This window comes from Eucalyptus grandis, chromosome 1 (genome assembly GCF_016545825.1).
Source record: "Eucalyptus grandis isolate ANBG69807.140 chromosome 1, ASM1654582v1, whole genome shotgun sequence".
Lineage (NCBI taxonomy): Eukaryota > Viridiplantae > Streptophyta > Magnoliopsida > Myrtales > Myrtaceae > Eucalyptus > Eucalyptus grandis.
Window position 1 is genome coordinate 10,758,854 of NC_052612.1, and position 17,963 is coordinate 10,776,816.

Consider the following 17,963-nt stretch of genomic DNA (forward strand, 5'->3'; position numbering starts at 1 on the left):
AATTTATTTTTATTTATCATAAATAAAAATAATATATTTATTTTTATTTTTAAATGAATAAAATGAATATATTTATTTTTATTTATTTTTATTTTTAATAAAATGAGGAGAGGCGGAGGAAGAGGAGGAGGCAAAGACGTAGAGCAGATGAGGGGAGGACTTACCGAAATTAGGGTTTAGTGAGAAATTATTTCGATTTCTTTTCTAGAAATCGAAGTAGAAAATTTTAACTTATAATTTCTCTTCCAAACCTATTTCGGAATAGAAATCTATTCCGTAAATAGAAAACCGAATAGGTTTATCAAACGGATTTTCTTCCGTAAACAGTGCAGGAACGTAAAAACTATTTTTGGAACAGAAATTTTGGGTTGTCATGCACGCGCTTAGATTGCAAGTTAATGCTTTTGCCACAGCAAAGATCTAGTTGTCACCTCTCAGAGGTCAAATGAAGACTATATGATGTAATGACTCCCACATTCTGCAATGACAAACTACAACTATGTTCTCATCAGAATAGCTATTAAGCAGTAATGGTGTATATGGGACAAAAATGAAAGAGCTGACATCTTTTATTTTTATTTGGATCACTCGTTGATGTTAGCGTTAGATCAAAGCTTTTGAAATTGTAGTTGTGCTCGCCCCTCCAAGGCATCAATTTATCCCAGTTCATATGGAAAAATGAGCAAAACCATAGTACACCAGCAAAGAATGTAAAATGACACATATCCATCCACTGGCCAAATAGAAAGCTACGAAGAGATTCACCAGAAAAAGAAGGAAAATCTGCAACACTCAACAATGTTTTCAAAGAGATCAGAAGCTTTAACCTCAAGAACAATTACCATCTCTTACTTGGCTACTAGAGTAGACCTACTCGTCAAAACGATTGCTGAGGTTATCTTCGATCTCTTCAATAACAGTAGATCCCAATTTCTTTTGAGGGCTTAGCTTATCTTAATCAGATCTAGTCGCTACAAGGTCCATCACCGTTCATAGGTGGTTTGTACTTGTCCCCTGCTCTCCTTTCTTATGGTTGGGAGATAATTTGATGATGCCGAAGGCTTGGGGACTCCTTATGTTTTCATATAAACGGAAGGCCCGAGTGCATCTTATACAAAACTAGCTTAGACATGCGGCCTTAAACGCTGATCCACGACCGGGAGACCACGCTGCACGGCACGGATGATCATCATGAGGATTTTGTCGTAAAACCACAGACAAAGTTTTTGCATGAGGCCGCACAACAGACTCACGGAAAGCAGGAGCAGCACGAACAACCAGGGGACGGAGTGGGAGGAGTCATGAAGCAGCAACCACGCGAACGAAGCCACCAATATCGAACCGACGAAGTTGATGAAGAGGTGCCATGCTCCATCCCGAGAAGGAGCACGGCCGCTAGATGGTGGTGCCCGATCAGCGAGACGCAGCAACAAGAAACGCAGGAGCAGGCTGCAGATGGCAACGCCGATGGCGACGGGGTGTGTTTCAAAGGGCGAAGTCGACTTCCCCTATATCCCACTTGGATGAAATCGACGAGGATAGAGACGATCGGCTAAGATCCATGGCGCCGTGTTGGGCGCAGGCAGGGAGCTTCGCTTCTGCTTCTTTTATTCGAAGTGAAATTTGGACATCATTCATATTCACAGCATGAATAGGTGCAAATGTCACCTCGAATAAAAGAAGCAGAAACATCAATCATGTCCCTGCGTTCACCCACCACCAGGGTGGACAGTGGGGAAACGCCTTTAAACTTTCCTATTTATTTTTTCCGGTGTTTCAGCAGTGTGTGCAATTAACCTGGAAGATTCACGTACAGGAATAAAGTTTCAATAACTAGGCTGGCAAAAAATAATAAATAAGAGCAACACAGTAAGCCCAAGCCCAAGTATCTCGTTAAAGCCCTTTCTTTGATCTTGCTCACACTAGGGGTGAGCATGGTCCGGGTTGGTCCAAGCCACCCCCTAACTCTAGGACCAATCCGTACAGTGTCGATTCTCAATTTTTAGGACTGAGGACCGACCCGATTGAGCTTGGGACCAAAGACCGAACCGACCCAATGGGTTCAGTCCGGTTCCAGGGTCATCCCGGGACCGATCGATAATTTTTTTCGTCTTATTTTTTATACTCCATAAAAAAGCAAACCTACAAATTCAAATTACACATCCATCGATAATGCGGCATTGTGCAACTAAACTATAAATATCAATACATATTTAGCAAATTTAAGATGACACAATAATAGAAATTTCGTACTTGCTAACCGCTTATCGAGATATGGGACAAAATGGAAAGTTCTTGTAATCATCTATCTTTAATATTCATAAAGCCATATGCAAAAGTATTTTCCTGCATTCGATCATGTAGAGTCCACTCAATCAAAAAATGAGCTTCACACCACTTGACTAGCAAATCACCATAGTAACTGCAGTACTACTCTACTCTTCAAAAACTTCTACCATTTGACATAAATTGAAAAGCAAAATGCGGCTGAAATTAATTAATAAAATACAATTAAACCATAAAAAATTCAAAATACTTAATATAAACCATGAATATATAACTTCACACCTTGTTAATTCACTTGAACTTCTAAACACCTGAAAACAAAACAAACGACACATAATTAATACTCAACAAAAGTTTTAAATTGAAATTACTATTAGTGCTATTGATAGAACATCTCAATATAATATAATATAAAAACATTTTACTTAGGTTTGAATATATAAAAGAATTATAAATAATATAATATAATATAATATACAGAGTTGGTCCAGGGTTGGACCGACCCAAAACTCCTAGGACCGAGTACCAACCCGTACAGTGTTGGTCTTGGAATTTCAGGACCAAGGACCAACCCAGTCCCCTTAGGAAGCGGACTGGGACCGGTAGGATTGGGCTGGTCCAGGGTCGGTCCAAGGTCGACCCTAGACCGCTGCTCACCCCTACTTGACACCGTGGTAAGGGAATCATTAGAGCAAAAAGGGAGAAAAAAATGAAAGCATAATCTAGCCAAGAGGAGAACGAAAAAAAGAAAAGAAAAAAGATCCCACTTTCTTCGATGTGAGACCCTTTGGATTATTTTGATGGAATCATGAATCATTATGGGCTAATTTCCTAAAAAGATTCACAACTTTAATTCTAATCTCAATTTTACTTCAATTTTTTTTTTTGTTAAAAAAAATCTCCAACTTCAATTGAGATCTCATATGTGCCCCATGGGGACATAGGATCATCAGGTGACGTTGCATGGTCCAACCCTATGCGGTTCATCGGACCATAATAAATTCGAATTTTAGCAAAAAAATCATACAAACTAGTGAAATGAAAATGATCGCCACAGATGAAAAATGCCTATGCATCCTAATCTTTATTTCATCCAAATTGCATCATAAATGTCATCTTTTCGTGACAAAGAAAGAACGAGGAATTGAGGAGGAATATTTGTGGAAACTTTTAGAGAGGAGAGAGAAATGGGGAGAGGCCACGTGAAAGGGACAAACAGGGGATGAGAAATGAGTAAAAGAAGGGAGGAATGAGAAGGGCATAAGTCGTCACCGCTTGCTTGTCGTCTTTCAGAGATGCTTTTCATCCATTTATGTCGCCGCCTTGATTCACCCAAGCATAACACGCATACATAAACAGTATCATTTTATTTTCCTAGCAAAGTTGATCACGACACGATGAAATACACGACCTCACCGGTCTAGTGATATAGATATTATATATATTTCAATGAATATTTCGCCTTTTATATATGAAAACCTTCTCTTGCCATTCGAACAAATCGATTGTTATTGCACAGCCCAATATAGCTTCGTCTGCCCAGTCACAACTAAGCCTCGATGAGGATTCTCAGAATATGGCCATCCAATATATGCTCAAGAGCCGCTCACACCCCATCATCTCAGGATGAAAAGTAGAAATAAATGCAAAACCTGCGAGCAAGCGATCTTGGGGGTGGTCTATTGAGGCCATGCGTGCATATTCTTTCTCCACAAAAGCTGCGCTGAATCCCCCACGGAGATGCAACACCCGTCTCTCCATGATCACCCTCTCTCTCTTGCTTTCGATCAATTGGAGGAGCTAAATGTAATGTTTACCATGTAAGACATAAAATTCATGATGCGGAAGCCAGAATCAATTAAAGACAAACCTCCAGCCATTGTTCTTGTTCACATTAGTCAGAAAAACCTGAAATCAAAGAAAATTGGGAACACGCTACTAACCCAATTCCCTCACGTACTGATGGTGTATTCTAAATATGAGAGTTTGTGTTAAACCTTGTCATCTCACGTCAGAAATGAACGTACGTTCCTTTTTATATCCCGTCTCTCATCAAGACGGTTACCGAATGGGCGGTTGTCACGAAAGGGTACGAAGCGTGGAAAAACTTCATGTCGAATAGTCGCAACTTTAAGAGAAAATGTGGGTCTAAAATGTGGGATCACAAAAATAAATAACATTCTCCCACTTGATCCCATCATTTTCATCATATGGATTATCCAACTAATTCCACAAAAACTTTATGCTTAAAGAAAAGAAACAAAATACATGGATCATGGCGACATGTCCTCTAAGAATGAGTAATATCTTCCATGTATCACAATGCATCTTATTTCTTTAATGTCAACCTATATGTGACAACATATCTTAATGAATAAACCCCATGTTTATTCTACAACCAAGGTTAAATGTTATTCTCATAAACAACATAATGTGTACACCAAAATTGAGAATCAACATTACAATTGAATAAGAGTTTCATACAACAAAAATCGTTCATATGACGACAAATTACATTATGGGACCTATTCCCATACTAGTTACATGATCCTTATACTTCATTGGTGGCATGCCTTTAGTTAAAGGATCGGCTATCATCAATTCAGTACTAACGTGTTCAATGACCACTTTATTCTGCTTAACACGTTTCCTTATGGCTAAATACTTAATGTCGATATGCTTACTTCGACTGCCACTTTTGGCATTTTTTGCCATAAAAACCGCAGCTGAATTGTCACAATATATTTTTAATGGCATAGAAATTGAATCAACAATTCTAAGCCCAGTAATGAAACTCTTCAACCATACACCATGCGAGGTAACCTCAAAACAAGAAACGAACTCAGCCTCCATAGTGGAAGTAGCAGTCAAAGTCTGCTTGGCACTTCTCCATGACACGGCTCCGCCAGCTAACATAAAAATGCATCCAGATGTTGATTTTCGTGAATCAACGCAACCCGTAAAGTCCGCATCCGAATAACCGACCACTTCCAGGTTGTCAGTCCGTCTATACATAAGCATATAGTCTTTGGTACCTTGAAGGTATCTCATCACTTTCTTTGCAGCTCTCCAAAGGTCTAAACCTGGATTACTCGATATCTTCCCAACATTCCCACAGCAAAAAAGCGATGTCGGAGTCGAGTGCAAACCTCGAGCATACATCAAGCTTCCAACAACGAAGCATATGGAATGTTGTACATTTGTTCCCTTTCTAGATCATTCTTCGGGCATTGGTTCAAATTGAACCTGTCACCCTTCACAATGGGTGCTATATTTGGTGAACAATCTTTTATCCGAAATATCGCTAGGACCTTATTGATATAGGTTTCTTGATATAGTCCTAAAATGCCTCGAGGTCTATCTCTATGGATCTTAATGCCAATGACATAAGATGCCTCACCCATATCCTTCATGTCAAAACTCTTAGAGAGAAATTGTTTCAACTCATGGAGCAACCCCTTATCATTGGTTGCAAGTAGTATATCATCCACATATAGTACAAGGAAACAAATTTTGCTCCCACTGACTTTCTGGTATATACATTAATCCATGACATTCTCAACAAAACCGAATGAAGAGATGACTTTATGGAACCTTAAGTACCATTGGCGGGATGCTTGTTTCAAGCCATATATAGATTTCTTAAGCTTGCACACCAAATGCTCACCTTTATTAGAGGAGAATCCTTCAGGTTGTTTCATGTAAACCTCCTCCTCTAGTTCTCCATTGAGGAACGCCGTTTTCACATCCATCTGATGTAATTCCATTTCAAACCAATGCCAAAACAATACGAAGAGAATCTTTCTTAGATATAGGAGAAAAAGTCTCCGTATAATCGATTCATTCATTTTGAGTGAATCCTTTGGCAACAAGTCTAGCTTTATATCTTTCAATGTTACCCAATGAATCATTCTTAGTTTTGAAGACCCATTTACAACCAATGGCCTTCGCACCATCAGGTAACTCAACCAAATCCCAGACTTTGTTAGATGCCATTAAACTCATTTCTTTCTTCATGGCATTGTACCACAAATTGGATTTATCACTATCCATGGCTTGTGAAAACGTTTCGGGATCATTCTCAGCTCCATTATTGTAGTAAGATTCTTGTAAATACACAATATAATCACTAGGAATAGCCGATTTCTTTATTCTAGAAGATCTTCTCAATGTTGCATCAACATTCTCTTGAGGAGCGTGTTGCTCAACTGGTTGTTCAACAGTTTCTGGTAATTGCTGAACAACTGGATCTACTAGATCAATATCAGTAGGTTATGGAACTTCAACGATTGGTTGTTCAATAGCCGGTTGAATTGAAGGGGCATTATGAGCAACAACCAATCTTAAACTTGAAGTGGAAGGTTGAGTATATGTATGATCTTTCTTAGGATCAAGGTCCTTCGATCGATCGCTCCCACTGATCAAGTCATTTTCAAGAAATTTAGCGTTTCTTAATTCCACAATCCTAGTAGTGTGAGATAGACAATAAAACCTGTATTCCTTAGACCTTTCGGCATATCCAATGAAATACCCACTTATGGTCCTTGGGTCCAACTTCTTTTCTTGTGGATTATAAACTCTCACTTCAGATGAACATCCCCAAACGCGCACATGATGCAAACTCGGTTTCCAACCCTTGGTGTGGAGGGAATTGCACGCATAGAGCCGCTAAATTAAGTTCTCTTTTAGGTGAAGGAAGTATGACTGCCTTACCAATAGTGGAGACCCGGTCGGGAGATAACTTAAAAGGTGTCTTTGGGACAGCCTTGGTCGGAACTCGGTTTAATATGTACACTGCCGTCTTAAGTGCTTCAGTCCACAAGAATTTAGGAAGTTTGGAGTTGTTAAGCATACTACGCACCATGTCCAATAAGGTTTGGTTTCTTCTTTCCGCTACGCCATTTTGGTTCGGAGAACCAAGCATAGTATATCGGGCAACTATCCCATGCTCTTGAAGAAACCTTGCAAATGGACTAGGTGCTGTCCATCTTCAGTGTATCTACCATAGAATTCTCTACCTCTATCTGATCTCACGATCTTAATTTGCTTATTGTATTGTTTCTCTACTTCCGCCTTAAATACCTTAAAGGCATCTAATGCTTCATACTTATTATAAATCAAATAAAGATACATGTAACGTGAGTAATCATCTATGAAAGAGATAAAGTATTTTTTACCACATGAGTCCATATCCGGACTACAAATATCCGTGTGTATGATTTCTAATATTTCTGTACTCCTCTTGGCACCTTTCTTTGTCTTGTTAGTCTGCTTTCCCTTTATACAGTCCACACAAGTATCACAATCAGTAAAATCTAAAGTACCGAGTACTCCATCATTTACTAATCGCTTAATTCTTTCTATGGAGATATGTCCCAATCTCCGATGCCACAACATAGAGGAATGTTCTTTCACAACACATCGTTTTATACCAGCTTTATCATGAACATGCATCGCATAATAATAGGCATTGTCTTGTAAATTAATTCGAAAAAGACCATCAGACAAAGTACCACTCCCGACAATTTCAGATTTAAATGATAAACAGAAGTTTGAATTTGAAAAGTTAAAAGAGTATCCCAAAGGTACAAGTCTTAAAACTGAAATTAAGTTTCTAGAAAAACTAGGAACATAAAAGGTCTTTTCCAAATTTAAAACAAAACCACTATTGAGAACTAGTCTATATGTCCCAATAGCTTCCACATGCGAACGCATCTTGTTTCCTGAATAGATGTTTTGTTCACTTCCCACTGGCTTCCTATGGTTTTGAAAACCCTGCAAGGAATTCGAAATATGGATTGTAGATCCAGAATCAATCCACCAAGTATTGTGACTTACATCAGTCATATTAGATTCATAATAAACACAAGAAATTGGATTACCTTTCTTCTCGAGCCAAGCCTTAAATTTGACACAATCATTCCTTATATGTCCCTTCTGTTTACAAAAGAAGCATTTGGATTCTTTCTTAATATCAACTTGGGGAGGTATTTTACCTTTTCCCTTATGCTTGCTATGGCCTTTATTATTTCCTTGTGTTGCCAAATGAGCACTTTTTCCCAATTCCATAATCAATCTTTCTTCCTCTTGAACACACATGGTCATGAGTTCATTAATTGACCATTTATTCTTATGTGTGTTATAAGAGATCTTGAAAGGTGCATACTGTTGTGGGAGAGTGTTCAGAATATAATACACAAGAAATGATTCAGATATCTCAACCTCAAGGTTCTTAAGCTGAGCTGTAATGTTCCTCATTTGCATGATGTGTTCACGCACACCTCTAACATTAGTGAGCTTCAACGATGAAAACTTCATAATCAAGGTCATGGCATGCGCCTTCTCAGAACTCTCGAACTGCGCATCTATGGCCTCCAATAAAGCCTTAGCATTGCTATGCTGAGCAACCGAACCACGAATACTGAATACTAGGAGATATCTTAGCTCTTATAAACATGGCATAAACGCGGTTGGATCGCTCCCATTGGTTATAAAGAGCTATCTCAGTTGGAGTACTTGAATCAGTAGGAGCAGGTGGTTCGTCTTTCCTTATGGCATAGTCAATGTCCATCCACCCCAATTGAAGAAGAACTGACTCCTTCCAAACTTTATAGTTCTCACCATTCAGTATGGAAACATCAAACTTAAATTCAGAAAAATTTATAGGTTGCGAAACTGCATATCAAATAATCATGTTTATGTCACAAAATTTGAGGCAAATATAAATAAATCATGTTTTACCAATGTAAACATGTCACAATATGAATCACATAACATAAAAACTACCTGTGGGCTAAGTTTTTAATTTAAGTAGATTCATAATTACTTCATGAAGAAGCTACCATATTATATGCCTTTTATTAATCCCTGTGGGTAAATTAAGAAAAATAATATGATATTTCATCATAATTAATCATATTAATATAATGAAAATTCCTGTGGGATAAAATTCATCATATTAATATAATTAATTATAATCAATGTCCATTTCTAAATATGATCCGGAGGCTTTTAATATATAATTTAATTAATTAAAGATGTTGTGGCCACTCCCTAATTAATTAAATATATGGACCATTGGACATTTAATTTCATGCACAAAATATTCATAAAATACATGAAATGACAAAATAGTAAATAAAACCACCGAAGGGCAGAACAGTAAATAAATCGGCCAAGCGCATGATTGCAAAAATTTAAAATGAATGTGGCAAAAAGGTAAAAGCAGCTGTGGGTGGGAGACAATGGGCAGTCCAGCGCACAGGCGCGTGCAGAATCCGCGCGGGCGCATGTCCCACACACGCGTGGTTCAGTGCGCAGGCGCGTGCAACGCACGCGCCTAGCAACTGCCGCGCGCATGAGAGCGTGTGGCGCATGGGCTCCACGCGCCTGCAACCGCAGCACGCGCGTGGGATCCACGCGCCTTCTTCCTCGCGCAAATAGAAGCTTTTCCGTCGGTTTTTCGCCATTTTCAGCCGCGATTTCAGCCCCGTTTCTTCTCCGGCAGCCCATCTCAAACCGAAATAAATGATGGGTTTTGTAAAGCATGCCGGCACAACTACATGGGTCCAAGTTACGGCGAAAATGACCAAGAAATAGCCCTCAAATCAAACGAAAAACTCCACAAACGCAAATCCTCAACCACCATGACTTCCGCCGCCCCATTAGCCTCCGGCAAACACCGATATACTGGAAAAACTCATGGCTAATATTCCTTATGGTGGTGCGACAGTGCGGGTCCGAAATCAAGGGGTGGATCGCCGAATTTTGCCCGGAATTTGTGAGTTTCTCTCTTGGCCTCATAACTCATAATTACTGTTCATGTTCTAAAAGCCCGAAAATACACCAATTTCGAGAAAAACAAGGCAGATGTACTAAACTTGCTCTGATACCAAATGTAAGACATAAAATTCATGATGCGGAAGTCAGGATCAATTAAAGACAAACCTCCAGCCATTGTTCTTGTTCACGTTCGTCAGAAAAACCTGAAATCAAAGAAAATTGGGAACACGCTACTAACCCAATTTCCTCACATACTGATGGTGTATTCCAAATATGAGAGTTTGTGTTAGACCTTGTCATCTCACGCCAGAAATGAAAGTACGTTCCTTTTTATATCCCGTCTCCCATCAAGACGGTTACCAAATGGGCGGTTGTCACGAAAGGATACGAAGCGTGAAAAAACTCCATGTCGAATAGTCGCAACTTTAAGAGAAAATGTGAGATCACAAAAATAAATAACATACCATGGTTTCCTACTGCAGCGATGCAAATTCAGCCTCGACATGGACTGCACGGCTACATTCACAAGATCTGGAGCCAATAAGAACTCGGTTTTTCACCATTTCAACAATCAGCATCGACTGATCTTACACAAAAGTTTGAGAGCAGAATCCGGTGCAAAGCTTGCGAAGAGAACATACTAGGTGAGGTCTATGCTTGTCTTGATTGCCTCTTTTATCTCACAATCATCCTCTGCCGCTGGTATTGTCACATGAAGGATGGTCCGTGCAAGACTCGTGATGAATACGTTAAATGTCTAGCCTATCGCAGGGTGGAGCAGAGCAGCCCTTTTCAGCTCCATAATTCTTGTGCTGAATTGCCCTCTATTATGCAACAACCCGTTCACCCCGCACATCCTTTTTCTTCTCGTATTGGGAAGGAGTAGTGTTGACATATGTCGTAAATATTGTCGACACTCTTTCACCGCATGGAAAGTGAAAACGACTTCAAGATTCCTTGCACTTTTGATAGGCCCACTTTGAAACATCACCTCCACGACGATATACTCTTTCTTAATTTAGATCTACCGAACTGTGCTTCCTATGCAATGTCTGTGGTAAATTTTGCAGGTTCGACTTCTACAGTTGTGTGCATTGCACTCATAATCATCACAGATTGCCTACCACTACAGTAAAGGATTCCCCTTAACTTCCATCAACTCACACTTTACGCTTTGTTCATCGAAGATGATACCAGTGAGTACTATTGTGACCTTTGCAAGAAGATAAGGGACCCGAGTCTGCGTGCTTACAAGTGCAATGAATGCCCTTGCCCATTGATTCCTAATGTCAATCGCGTTTTACCCACAGTGCATCTTCATCCCGGAAGTGCTCTCTTACTAAACAGACTCTAGCCATCTAATGGATATAAGATGCTGCCAGTGCCATTTGCTGCAGTGAATAGCTTAGTTCCTTTTTAACACCACATATATGGACTCATCCTCCACAATAAGTAATAATTAACAGAAAACTTGCTAGTACCAAATACAGGTTGCTGGAATAGTGGAAGTACCTGAAGACCCTGCTATGGCTGAAATAGATGAAACAATTGCAACTCTGCAGGAAAAAGAGGACAGAGTGAGCACATGATTGGGGGTACTAAAAACAAGATGCGCAATGCTGGTCTCAAAAAGATGCAACCAAAGAGCATGTAGTTACACAGAATCACTGCTGACACTTGACATCTGAGATTGTTATTCTCTGCAGCAAAACCACATAAATATCATATTTTTGAGGGTTAGACTTGTTTGGTCTATGTTATGAGTTGGAGTGCTAACAAAGGGATGCATAATTTGATTATTGAATCAACTTGCCAGGAAGCTTGTGGGTCTTATTATTTCCTCAAAAAAAGGAATATCAGATGTAAGCAGTTTGTACAGACTAGTCTCAAGCTTTTGCATACTATCTATATGGCTTTGCATTCATGAACTGCAAAAATTCTTTTCCAGCACATGACGATGGGAAAAGTTCAGTTCTAACATCTGCAGTCTACCAAAAGTCGGTTATATTGAACTAAAGCCTCCCAAAAAAGAAATCCATATTTCAGCATTCTTTTCTCACCTTGGCACTGGCACCTTGAATCTCTGACTGAAGCCACAATTCTAGCTCCTGACGAAAACTAATCAGCCTGTGAGACAACATAGTCTTAGATTGCATCACCCAGATCCAAGAGCTTCCAGATACAAACAGGATATATCACAAAAGAAGTCACTGCCTTTATAAATATTATTTGCCAAAGCAAGTTGTCACATTCGCAGCAACAAAGATCTAGTTGTCACCTCTGAGAGGTAAAGTGCTGACTATATGACATAACCACTCTTGTCATTCTGCAATGACAAGCTCAAACAAAATTATCATCAGAATAGCTAAGAAGCAGTACCCATGCATATGGGACAGAGATGAAAAAACTGACATTTTTCCTTTTGATAGCGATAACTCTGTCACGATAGAACAAAACTTCTATATTGCAGCTGTGCTCGCATCTCCAAGGCATCTATTTATCCTAGTTCATAACTTTATTTTGGCAACTAGAAACGACCATATGACAACATTAGACAAGTGCCAATGTGATAATAAAGAGTCAATATCTGAAAATGCTAGTAAAAGCACCATTTTTCATTAACATGCCTCTTTTTCTCTTTTTCTCTTTTCAGTAAAAAAAATAAAAAAATTCCAAGTCTTTTGGTCTAGTAGGATCTTCGGTAACCTTGAAACAAACAATGAAACCTCTCCCCAACCTCCTCGTTGTAATGATTGTGAAAGTATTTTTGGTCTCTTCAGTAACATTTGCACTCCAGTTAAAGATTACAATTTTTAAATATCTGCTATTGAATTAGCAGAAGCATTTGACAGTCCTGCAGTCTTAAGTTCTTCTGTAGATCATGTACTTAGCTTCATTATTTGACTTAGCATAATGATAACTCTCCCGGGAATTGTTTTCCACAATAAACATTCAGGTTTTTATAAACCTGAGAAGAAGATTAACTTCCAAGTTCATATCAAATGATAAAGGAACCTGCTGAAAATTAAAATCAATAGGATTTGGTCCTCCCACAGGAATCTGTAGGGATTAGTGTGTGAAAGCACGATCCACAAACTGATGTATGGGACTCACCCTTGCCTGTGGAATGCAGAGGGGACAGAACCGTGCTTATATTAGATCTACCAAACCGTGCTTCCCATGCAGCATCTGTGGTAAATTTTGCAGGTTTGACTTTTACGGTCGTGTGCAGTGCAATCTTAATCATCACAGATTACCCTCCACTACAGTAAAAGATTGCCATTAACTCCCTTCAACTCATATTTTACACTTCGTTCATCAAAGATGATACCAGTGAGTACTAATGTGACCTTCGCAAGATGATAAGGGACCCAAATCTGGGTGCTTAGGACTCCAATGAATTCCCTTGCCTATTGATTGCTCATATCAAATGTGTTTGACCCACGTTGCACTTCCATCACACAAGGGCTCTCTTACTAAACAGCAAACAAATGGATAGAAGATGCTGCCATGTAATGTGGTAAATAGCCATATTCCTTTTTGAACGTCATATATATGGACTCATCCTCCACAATACCAAACATTTTTTTTAATAATCAACAGAAAATGCACTTATACCAAACATTTTTTAATACAGGTTGCTGGAATAGTGGAAGTACCCGAGAACCCTGCTATAGCTGAATTAGATGAAAAAAATTGCAATTCTACAGGAAAAAGTGGAAAGACCGAGCACATAATCGGAGGTACTCAAGAAAAGACGTGCAATATCGTAGAGGATACAATAAATTTGAAACATTTAATGTGCCAAATAATCTGGTCTAGTTCATATAATACAAAAAATTACATAAAATTGTCTAAAAGAAAGTGTTTATCAGAAGACACAATCTTTGTGGGAGCTCACCTTTGCCTTTAAATTCATGTGTCCCTTTCTTTGAAACGGCATCACTTTCTTTGTCTTTTTCTGCATTTTCATCTTGTTCTCTGTTTTTCTTTAAAATGACACTGGATGTGAAAGCAGTATCAATCCATTTCCTCCTCCACCTTGCACGATGTTTGTCTTCCCTAATTGCCCCGTGCAACTTTGGTCAGCAGACTTCACATGAATCTTTCTGCAACAGAATCCATTTGCTCTACCCTATACTGGCCAAAAGGGTCTTGGATGAAACCCAAAATTTGAAATCAAAGTCTTACATGTATTGAGTAAATTAGTTACTTAGTAATAGTATGGAGCAGTTTTTCCTACGAAAAACTTCAGCAAGAACATTTAACCTGTAATAGAGCCATTAATATCTCATTTCCAATTTTGTCAAGGGCTACTCCTACCTATTTAGAAGTGCACAGCAAGGTTGAATCTTGGCTGTATAGGTTACTGTCGATACCGCAGATTTAGACGATGAACAACTTTTTTTAATTATCCAAAAATATAATACGTGATAAACAACTTTTTGTTAGGCAGAGATGGTATGAGATCTTTATCACCCATAAAATATGCCAAATCTTACGTATATTGAGAAAGTGGTTCATTAGTGATGTGATCCATTGGTCATGCATGAAACTTTAGTTCTACACAATGTCCATCTTCCTTCTCTAGCATCTGTTCAGGTTTCTCAATGTTGACTTGCTTTTCAATTTTCAATTCCTAGGAGTGTCGTGAGTATTCAAGCATAGCAAGCAGGTGGTTTGAAGGTTTAATCAGTAAAGACATTCAAAAGGCCAATGAAGTTTCTCCATTCACACCATTGATTTTGACTGGCAAGTAAGTTGACATATCTCTTACCGTTTGAGCATTTAGTTTTATATATTGGAGCATTCAAATCTCTGCAGTCCATTTATAGCATCTTGAACAACTCCATGTCGGCTGTATAAAAAATATCCATGGGTTGCTGCTGAATCAACTACTTGTTTAACATTCAGCTCTTGACGCCATAGACCATTTGATGGTTTTCCACACACGGTAACGCATGGCATGTAGGTTACGTTTGCACAACTCTATAGTTGGTCGGGCTGTTTCATCGCTCCAACTGGTATGACAAACTTCACCATGTTTAAATCGTTCTTCAGTGCACATGCAAACATTGTCCGTTGCTGAAACTCGCATTTGTCAATTGCCAAGAGTTTGCATGGTTGACATCTCCTATTTTCACATTGTCAAAATAAATTTTGGATTCCATGTTTATGCTAAATATTTTTCTACCTCGTACTTCCTATAGGAGTTGCAAAAGCTTGTATGGAGAGTACAGTCGACTCAAAACAGCCAGCGAAAAACGAGAGAGAAGCTAGCATAGCGCTCCTAAGGGCGCAGAAGTCCTCTACTTATTTCCTCCGAAACCTTGCGAGGCAATTATGTTGTAGCAATACATGATTACACAGCTGATACTCACCTCTTGTACTAATCTATTTTGCAACATTTACATTTTCTTTTTCCAGGGTCCGTTTGAATCATTCTACGGTTCAGGATTATGTATGAACCGAGTACCAGGTGGATGATGAGGTGCTAATTTTAATTCAGTGCCGGGTTCAGTCCTGCACAATGGCTCAAAAGAGAAGTTATGCCGCTAAACGTTATTTACTTGCCTTTACCTTTCCATTGCCTGCTAATTTCATCAATTCCAAAAGCCGCAAGGGAAGTGCATGTAGTTGCAGAGTTGGGGAGGCACTTACCAAGATGAAAAGAATTCGGGAGTCAGGAGAACACCTTTTGGTTTGATGTTTCAACTTGCATTCTTATGCAAGTCAATTGGACTCAATGCTATAGTCGACATCTAAGATTGTCGTTCTATGCAGTAACAACAGACAAATATCATATTTTTGAAGTGCAAGACTTGGGTGCTCTGTCATTTATCAACGTTAATATTGGGATGCATAATTTGATTATTAATCAACTAATCAGGAAGCTTGCAGGTCTAATTATTTCCTCAATTACAAACATCAGATGTGTGTAGTTTGTACAGACTTGTCTCGAGCATCTGCATAGTATCTATCTAGCTTTGCATACATGAACTGCAAATTTTTTAGCACATGAAGAGTGGGAAAAGTTCGGTTCTAACATCTACAGTCAACCAAAATTCAGTTATCTTGAACTAAAGCCTCCTGAAGAAAAAAAATCTACATTTCAGCATTTCTTTTCTCACCTTGGCCCCAGCAACTTGAATGTCCGACTGAAGCAACAATTCAAGCTCCTGGCCAAAAACCAATCAACTAGTGAGACAACGTAGTCTTAGATTGCAAATTGATGCCTTTGCCACACCAAATTTGTAATTGTCACCTCTCAGAGGTAAAATGAAGACTATACGATGTAATGACTCTCATTCTGCAATGACACACTTCAACTATATTATCAACAGGATGGCCGCCAGTAAGTGGCAATTGTGTTGATATAGGACAGAGATGAAAAAGCTGACATCTTTCATTTTGATTTGGATTGCTTAATGATGTTAGTGTTAGAGCAAAGCTTTCGAAATTGCAGCTGTGCTCGTGTCTCCAAGGCATCTATTTATCCCAGTTCATACAGACATATGAGCAAAACCATAGTATACCAGCAAAGAATGTAAAATGACACATATTGATCAGCTGGCCAACAGAAAGCTACACAGAGATTCACCAGAAAAAAAGAAGGAAATTTGCAACACCCGCAATGCTTTCAAAGAGGTCAGAAGCTTTTAATCTTGAGAACAATTTCTACCCTTTATATGGCTACTAGAAATGGCCATTCTTATCTTCGTAACAATTGTTGAGGTACCTTCGATCTCTTTGATAATAATAGACCCCAATTTCTTTTGAGGCTTAGCCTATCTTAATTGGATTTATTTGCTTCACAGTGCATCGCCAGTGGTTTTTACTTGTTCCCTGCTCTGCTTTCTTATGGTCAGGAGATAATTCGATGCTGAAGGCTTGGGGACTCCTTATGGCTTCCCATAAAGAGAAGAAAGCCCCTGCCTCTTATACAAAACTAGCAAGTTCCCCAAAGTACTTATCATTTGCTTTAAAGTGGTTACATTGTTTTTCCAAGCAAGGAATTCAGATTTTCCTCATGAAACGCAGGTCCACGACCGCGCGCGGCAAAAGTGGCTGCGCTCTTCCACCATGCCGCACCCGACAGCGCGCTGCACGGATGATCATAAGAACAAGTTTGCGGTAAAACCACAGGCAAAGGTTTTGAATGGGGCCGTGCAACAAATTCATGGAAAGCAACAGGAGCAGCATGAACCAGGGGACGGAGTGGAGCAGCAACCTCGCAAGTGAAGCCACCGATATCGAACCGGTGAAGTCGATGAGGAGCTGCGGTGCTCCATCACAAGGAGGAGCGCGGTCGGTAGACGGTGGTGCCCGATCAGCGACACGCACCAACAAGAAATGCAGGAGCAGGCTGCAGATGGCGACGCCGACGGCGACAGGGTGGGCTTCGAAGGGCGAAATTGACTTCCCCTGGTATTTCTCTTCGATGAAGTTGACAAGGATAGAGACAATGGAGGTGAGATCCATGGCGCCGTGAGGAGGGGTGAAGGCAGGGACAGCGTTGATGGTCCTTTTATGGAAGTCTCTGAAACTTCCATGCTGGAAAAGACTGATGGGAAGTCTCCGACAGCAAAAAGTGACACATTAAAAGTTGTGTAAAGTTACTTTATTCTAAAAGTTTTTTCAATCAGTGTCAGTTATCACGTGTCAATTGCCGTTCGAAATCTGACGTGAAGAATTTTTATTAACTTTTCAGTTCAACGTGACTTACTAGCATGCTATATAACTTTTTTCCAAATATAATTCTTGAATCGATTTTCTTGAATGTGCTCTGGTCTCGAAAGTGATCCGAAGGACGGGCTGTGGCCGGCAAGGCGATGGAGGCTCAACGCTAACCGGAGATGATGGGCGATGGATATTGATGGAGAAGCCACCTCTCG

At 39.5% G+C, this 17,963-nt stretch overlaps 2 long non-coding RNA genes across 3 annotated transcripts; one reads left to right on the forward strand and one right to left on the reverse strand.

The window, feature by feature from the left end:
* Nucleotides 1-382: 382 nt before the first annotated feature.
* LOC108958929 lies at nucleotides 383-1,624 on the reverse strand. The gene is made up of 3 exons (XR_005546977.1): nucleotides 1,254-1,624; nucleotides 853-1,169; nucleotides 383-478 (listed from the first exon to the last, which is right to left on the reverse strand). It is a non-coding gene; the product is annotated as an uncharacterized LOC108958929 (long non-coding RNA).
* Nucleotides 1,625-14,775: 13,151 nt separating this feature from the next.
* Nucleotides 14,776-15,576, forward strand: LOC120288759. 2 transcript variants are annotated; one of them, XR_005546785.1, is made up of 3 exons: nucleotides 14,776-14,824; nucleotides 14,983-15,092; nucleotides 15,279-15,576. It is a non-coding gene; the product is annotated as an uncharacterized LOC120288759 (long non-coding RNA). The 2 variants fall into 2 exon arrangements; XR_005546784.1 differs by lacking the exon at nucleotides 14,776-14,824 and having other exon boundaries at nucleotides 14,831-15,092.
* The last annotated feature ends 2,387 nt before the right edge of the window (nucleotides 15,577-17,963 follow it).